Source organism: Euleptes europaea, chromosome 6 (genome assembly GCF_029931775.1).
Source record: "Euleptes europaea isolate rEulEur1 chromosome 6, rEulEur1.hap1, whole genome shotgun sequence".
Classification (NCBI taxonomy): Eukaryota; Metazoa; Chordata; class Lepidosauria; order Squamata; family Sphaerodactylidae; genus Euleptes; species Euleptes europaea.
Genome location: NC_079317.1, coordinates 61,095,453 through 61,103,165, shown reverse-complemented (window position 1 = coordinate 61,103,165; position 7,713 = coordinate 61,095,453).

Here is a 7,713-nt window from a genome sequence, read left to right as displayed (position 1 = left end):
CAGGGCAGGAAGATCCTGTGGCCTGAAAGCAGTGGGAGCTGGGAGCAGAGCTAAAGTCTTCCATGCTTAAAGAGAGTTTGCTGCAGTAATCATGGTAAAAGGGGAAAGGGTGTGATATATAGAAGGTGAAACGATGACGGTGGGATGGTTAGTTTAAAGATCGCTGTGCCTACCAATGCACTTATTTAAATGGCTGCTGTCCTCTATAGGTCCCATGGATGTGTAATTGTTTTTTTCCCCTTGATAGAGGAAGGTGTGTTCTGTTCAAAGACCAATGAATACTAGATGGGCTGTGGTTCTCCTTGTCCCATTTGGAGTATGTTCTCTGTGTAGGTGCATCATTTTATTACTTGGCATTTTGCAAAACATACTGAGCAATTCAGTGTACTTAAGGGGAAGCCTGTCCTGAGAGCCAGTCTCTTGGCCAACTAGGCACTGCATGCAAGGTTGGTCATTAACTCCTGCCCCTATGGGGCAAATTTGTAGTAAGAAAAATAAGGCCTTGTGTCAGTGAATGGAAATAGTCTGGAAGCACTCAAGTGTATGAGTTAAATGAATGCTGAAGAGCATTTCAGTCAATGGCATTCTTTCCAGCAAGTTTACTTGCAGGAGGAAACCTTTCCTCTGGGTTGCCTCACTCTAATAGTCCTCAACAGAAAGGAAGGTCAGTATAAGATGAAAGGGACTTTGGAATTGCCATGACCTGGTTTCCTCAAAACTCAGACAAATTCTAGCTCCAGTTGAATAATATTGTGATATGACCTGTTCACAACTCCAAGATTAGTAATAAAGTGGTAGATATCAGTTGTTGACCTGACCTATATACTTAATATACAATGAAGGAAGCAAAAATGGCAGCATGCCCTTGTTCTCAGAGCAATATGTTTCTGGTTGTTTGTGTGTGGGGGGGGTTGTGTGATTTTTTTTTTTACTGTCTCCTTTGCTGAGTGAGCTGATGTGGGTTCCAAGAGCCCACATCTGATTGGACCCCCACTTGCCACCTTGGCTAGCTATTTTGTTAGCGGGAGTAGATTCTCTCCAACCCAATCCACCTCTATCCCAATTCTCTGGTGTGTTTTTTTTAAACTGGGAAATTAATTTTGGCTTACCTTGCTGATCTGTCATTATTAAATTTTAATAAAAGTATGATTTGTATTTCTGAGTGGCTTGATTTGTATGAGTAGTAGGAAGTAAAGCAGGACTCTGGTGGCCATGGTAAGATAAACTGGATAAAGAATGAGAGGGGAACATGTAGGGTGGCCTTTGTAACCCATTCCCAAGGTTAAATCCTGCCCTCTTCTGGACTACTTTGAGTCACCTAAAGGCCAGTATCAACATCTACATAAACAATGGAATAATTGGTTTCTTTATATGAATCTGATTTGTGGGCTAAATTTGCATATTGCTAGAACCTCACTGAAGGTTCATTTTTGAGATAGTGAAGGAAATTGTTCTTGCCGTTAACAAAGAAAAGCTCATTAAAAGGAAAGGACATTTAATACTTTCTACTATACAGTAATAATCAAAATGGCCCAAGAAAATGAAGAGGGGCGGGACCATGGCTGAGTGGTAGAACTTTGGTCTTGCATGCAGAAGGTCCAAGTACTTCCAATTAAAAGCATCAGGTAGTAAGTGGCACAGAATATCACTGCCCAAGAACCTGGAGTGCTGCTGGCAGGCAAGATAGACAATACTGACTGTGGTGTACCAATGTTCTGACTGCATATAAGGCAGCTTCATGCATTAAAGCTTTTCTGCATACATTTTGCCATGTTTCTTTCCATACTTTTCTGTGTTCGTTATATTTTTTTAATGGAGAGTTGTTTGTAAACCCATGGTTTACAAACCATGGCAAACCCATGTACAACCACAAAAAATGTCTGTTATGCATCCCTTGATGACTAGTATTCAAGCTGATATGTGGCTAGACAGGTTTAGGGTATGTATTCCCCCAGGTCTGTTTACCTGGGGGGTGGTCACTAGTAAGCCGCTTGATTAAGCACTGTAGAGTCAGTAGAACAAAAACAAACTTGTAGCTTGGAGAAAATTGATTGCATCATTGCTGTTGCAGGAGGCTACTGTCCTGCATCTTTGTAGACTCATGCAGTGTTTAAACCGGGCGGTTCCCTTCCACAAGGTTGGGCTGGGCTGTTTGCTAGCATCTAATTGCATCTCATCTGACTAATTTCCTCGGCATCTGCTGTATAACCCTAAATTTGGACCAACCCTTGATCTGAAGATGGGAATGTCTCCAGTCTTGGATTATTCCGAAGCAATTAAAGTAACTATGCTTTGTTGCTGGAAGTTTTACTAAGGCTGTTAAAAAAAGATGAGGATAATTGAAGGGCATTTGTTACCACTGATCTTGCTAGAAGTTTATATGAGAGACCAACTGGGAAAACGCACTTTTTTTTTCATTGAATCGTAATAGGCACATTTTTATTGCATCTGAGGGCAGGAAGGTAACTGAGGATTCAAGAAGTCTTATTGAATATTTAATTCTAAAGGGGCGGAAGGGCAGGCAGCTGTTGTCGAGGAGGAGCTCGCAATATCTCTCACACATGACCCAGCCCTATCATTCTAAGACTGTGAGGGATATGTGATTTACTGTTAGCTCTACTCTGCTTTTCCTCCCCAAGTTATTGTTGCCTTCCTCCGATTCCTTTTTAAGGTAGGAGCCCTACCTTAAAAAGAATCTGTCAAGCAGATATTAAACTGGGGGAAACTCTTCCTAGCATTCACATGCAATTGCTAGGAAAGCTTCCATTTGCTGAATTTCTGCTGATTGAACACCTGTTAAAGACTGCTGTAAAAATGGGAAGAGCTAGGTTCTAGTCCAGTGAACCTTAAAGACCCACAAGGTTTTTGGTAAAGTTGCCAACCTTCAGGTGGCAGCTTTTTTCTTGTGGGCTTTTTTCATGTGGGTTTTTTTCTGGTTACCCAGCTAGAGATCTCCTGCTATTACAATTGATCTCAAGTGACAGAGATCAGTTCACCTGGAGAAATGGCCACTTTGGAAGGTGGACTATGGCATTATACCCCATTAAAGTCCCTCCCCAAACCCTGCCCTCCTCAGGATTCATTCCCAAAATCTCCGGGTATTTCCCAGCCTAGAGCTGGCAACCCTCATTTTCAGAGTATAAGCTTTTCAGAGTCAAAACTCCTTTCGTCAGAAATTGGCAATCCTAGCAGGTCAGTATGGATTAAACAGGGATTTTGTGCAGGTTATATTATAGTTGTACTATATGTATGTATTATGTTGGGCATACAATATAGAGGACACTCAAACTAAAGTTTCGCCTTGTTCATAGGCTACATCAGCAAGCAACACAATCGATAGATTTTACAAAAGATTTGTACTGCATGTCGTTATATGGTGCGTATGTGTACATGCTTATTCTTCCTGATGTTGTGTGCACTGAAGAATTAGGAGAAGAGATCAATCCATAGGGAGCAATACTAAGCAGGTCTTTTCGGAATGAAGTCCCATTTTATTCAGTGGATTGCAGCCATATGGCCCCAAGACTTCCCAACAGAGAACACATTACTAGAAATTAAATAAGACAGGAATTCAGTGGCATATAGAGACTAACAGCATTTAGCCAGCATGGTGGTGTGGTTAAGAGCAGAGGACTCTAATATGAAGAACTGTGTTTTATTCCTCACTCCTCCACATGAAGCCTGCTGGGTGACCTTGGGCTAGTCAGTTTTCTCAGAATTCTCTCAGCCCCACCTGCTTCACAAGGTTCCTTTTGTGGGGGGTGGGGAAGGGAAGGCAATTGTAAGCCACTTTGAGACTCCTTATGTTAGAGAAAAGTGGGGTATAAAAACCAACTCTTCTTCATTCTGGTATAAGCTTTTGTGAAACAAATAACCTCTGGCTCACAGAACCTTATGCTGGAATAGATTTCTGTTAGACTTTAAGGTGCCATTGGAGTCTTGTTTTATTTGCTGTTACAGACCGACAAATACTCATCTCATATATTTATTTAAAATATTCATAGACCCACATTTCTCTCCCCCCCCCCAAAAAAAAAACCTGGAACCCAAGGCAGACCACAATAATAAAACTAATACATCATAAAAAAGAGTATAACTGTTACAAGAGTAATAACTGTTAAAATAGTAATAGAATCATCCAGATGGAGGAGAGGAAAATGATATAAGCTGCTCTGTGTCCTCATTGGGGAGAAAAATGGGGTCTAAATCAATTAAACAAATGAAATGAGCCAAAATCCCTTCTAAAACGTTCAGTCTTAGATCCCCTTTGAAACTACAGAGGGGAGGTGAATCTTGTAACATCCTCTGGGAGACTACTGAAAAAGCCTGGCATTGGAGCTGCTGGAGGCATTGCTGTACACCCCAAATGCTGCTGCCAGGAATATCATTTCATTATTTCCTTTCATTGTTGTACTGACTGAAAAAGCTGCTAGTACCTGTTATAAATTGGCCAGTATTACCATAGGAACAGATTGTGTGTGTGTAAATTGCCTTCAAGTCGCAGCCGACTTATGGCGATCCCTTTTGGGGTTTTCATGGCAGGAGACTAACAGAGGTGGTTACAGGTTACCAAATGAACTGGTTAGGTAACCTCCAAGTCCAGTTGCCTGTCCCCAACCAGAATCTTCCCTGCGTCAGTCCTTTCACATGATTCAGCCCACAAAGTCACAAGCAGAAAAGAATAGGGAGTGTTGTATCAAGATGTTTGCAGAATTGTGCTTGCCAACTGTTCAGCCAGCCATTATAGTTGTACCTTTACAATGAGCTTACTGTGCAGTCTTAGAAGGTTATCTTTGTGCGGTAAGAGCGTCATCGGTTCATTTCTGCATAGCAAGCTGTTTCAAGTCATGAAGAACAGGTCAGGCATGGGGGGGTCAGTTGGCAGCTAGTACAGATTGCAACAGTTCCCTCAAGTGTAGGGTTGCCAACCTCCAGGTACTAGCTGGAGATCTGCTATTACAACTGATCTCCAGCCAATAGAAATCAGTTCACCTGAAGGAAATGGCCGCTTTGGCAATTGGACTCTATGGCATTGAAGTCCCTCCCCTCCCCAAACTCCACCCTCATCAGGCTGTGCCCCCAAAACCTCCTGCTGGTGGTGAAGAGGGACCTGGCAAGCTTACTCAAGTGAGTGTATCAAATCATCTGTCACCTTTTTATCCTGCTGTTCCTCTAAGGAGTTCAAGGCAGCATACAAAAGTTCCTTTTTCCCATTTTATTTTTATAACGTCTCTGTTATAACGTCTCTTAAGAGGGTGCATTAATTTCTGCAATTCCCCCCTCCTGCTCACCAAGTCCCCCAAGATTTTGTTCCTTGGGGTCAGTGGACCATCATGAACAGAGCAATGAGGATCTGAAATGTTAGAGGGAAATTGGAAGAAGTCAGTGCCTCCTCTTACAAAGATATACTGTACATGCTCTTAAGTCATCGAAATGTGGTGAGATTAGGGTTTCCAGGTCCCTCTTCGCAACCAATGGCAAGGTTTTTGGGGCAGAGCCTGAGGAGGGTGGGGTTTGGGGAGGGGTGGGACTTCAATGCCATAGAGTCCAATTGACAAAACGGATTTTCTCCAGGTGAACTGATTTCTGTCAGCTGGAGATCAGTTGTAATAGCAGGAGATCTCCACCTAGTACCTGGAGGTTGGCAACCTTAGGTAAAATACATAATGCTGAAGTGCAAAAGGCTTCTCTGAAGTTTCATGATATGCTGAAAAGGCCACTTGCTTTTCAGTTTAAAATGAAATCAGTGGGATTAGAAGGGTGCAGCTTTGCTGAGGACATCACTTTAAATCTTGTTAGCAGCAGAAGTGAACCATTTTAAGTGAATGTTCTAATCTAGGCAATGCAGTTTTTTCACTTAGACTACAGAAATTAAATAAGCATATGGAGACACCCTATGTATGTAGATCACAATGGGTAGCCATGTTGGTCTGTCTGTAGCAGTAGAAAAGAGCAAGAGTCCAGTAGCACCTTAAAGGCTAACAACATTTCAGGCAGGGTATGAGCTTTCATGAGCCACAGTTCACTTCTTCAAACTATGAAGAAGTGAGCTGTGACTCACAAATCTCATACCTTGCCAGAAATTTGTTAGTCGGAAGTATGTTAAGTCAGAAGTCTCACTGAATTTGCTGGGGTTTACTCCTAAGTAAGTATGCATTGGATTGAAGACCTGGGGTTGGATCTAACACGCACTTTACACCAACAAAAGGGAGCTTCCACTGGGGGTGGGGGTACAATTTCTCCCTCCCACTGAAGACCCTACCTTGTATCCAGCACTGTTTCTAACCATTTTTACTTGAAACATACTTATTCCAAGTATGCTTCGGAAAGTAGCTCAGAGGTTAACATCTGTTCATAACATGTTTTCTCAGACCTTGTTCAATGTTAGCTGCACCTTCCTCTGTCCGCCTGAGGTACTAATAACAGGAATGCTACAGGATGTTATGATGACCATGACTGGCTTCTTGAAAGGGTTACATAAAGACATGGTGGATAGATCTGCTGCTGACTCCCTAATAGCTGGAAGTATAACCTTCATGTTAATAACCAGTATACCATTAATGAGGCTGGAGACAAACAACAGGAGATTGCTATCTCTTAACATTGTTTGTGCTTTTCCTAGTGTTTTGTGCGGTGTGATCCTGTGTGTGCCCAAGCCTATTGAAATAAGTACTTGCAATCTTATATGCACCTTCCACTCTCCATCTAAGATACTGTTCACAGGAGAGTTATAGGATGTTATGGTGACACAAGAATAACTAGCTTTTTTTAAAGGACTGCATAAGTGCATGACGGATAAGATGGAATCAACTAGCTTAGCACGCTTAACAATGCATGGCAATTATTTGGCTAGCTTCACAAGCAGGGGTGAAAGTAAACCGGGGCAACGTGGTATGGGGTGACACTGAGAAAGTGATACCTCTCATCTTCTGCTTTGAGACCCCACTGAGAGACACAATACCAGTAAGAAACTTAAGCTACTTTCACCCCTGCTCACAAGGTGCATATACCCAGCATGGCAAGACTTTCGTCTCTCAGAACTTTTTACAGGCTGTTTTTCTTGTACTTATGTACAAAATGTATACTCCACTTTTCTGCCTTGATCATGGCCACCAAGGCAGCTAACAGATTAAAAAGATCATAATGAATACACCGCCTCCAGCTGATCAGCGGGCCTTGTCCTCCTGCCTCTCCCGGTGTGTAGGGGGTTCAGGGGCTCTTCCCCCTCCCCCCCTAGGGTGGCGCTGGGGTGGGTCTGGAGGGCCTGGGAGGGGGTGGCGCTGGGGTCGGGGTGGGTCTGGAGGGCCCGAGCGGGAGGGCAACGCGGGGCAGGGGCGTTGTATAAGCCGACCCTCGGCTTATACGTGGGTGCCTAATTTTTCCCCATTTTTGGGGTGAAATTAGGCACCTCGGCTTATACACGAGTATATACGGTAAGCACCAGAGTGGCCACTTTTTTCAGCGAAGACTCCTTTGCTTGTATGTATTTGCTTGCATGTACTTTGTATGGAAACAAAGAAAAGGTCCTTTATGATAAAGACTTCCAGGGTTGTGTAAGATCATTCCCTAGCTATTATCAGGAGCTTTTGTCATTACTTAAGCAACTGCCTGTTAAATAACAAGTTTGCGTGTGAGGCTGGGACTCCAGAAATCATTTCAGATTTGTCTGTTCTTCACCTCAGGTTTTCTATTTCAATTTTTCAAAAAATCTAC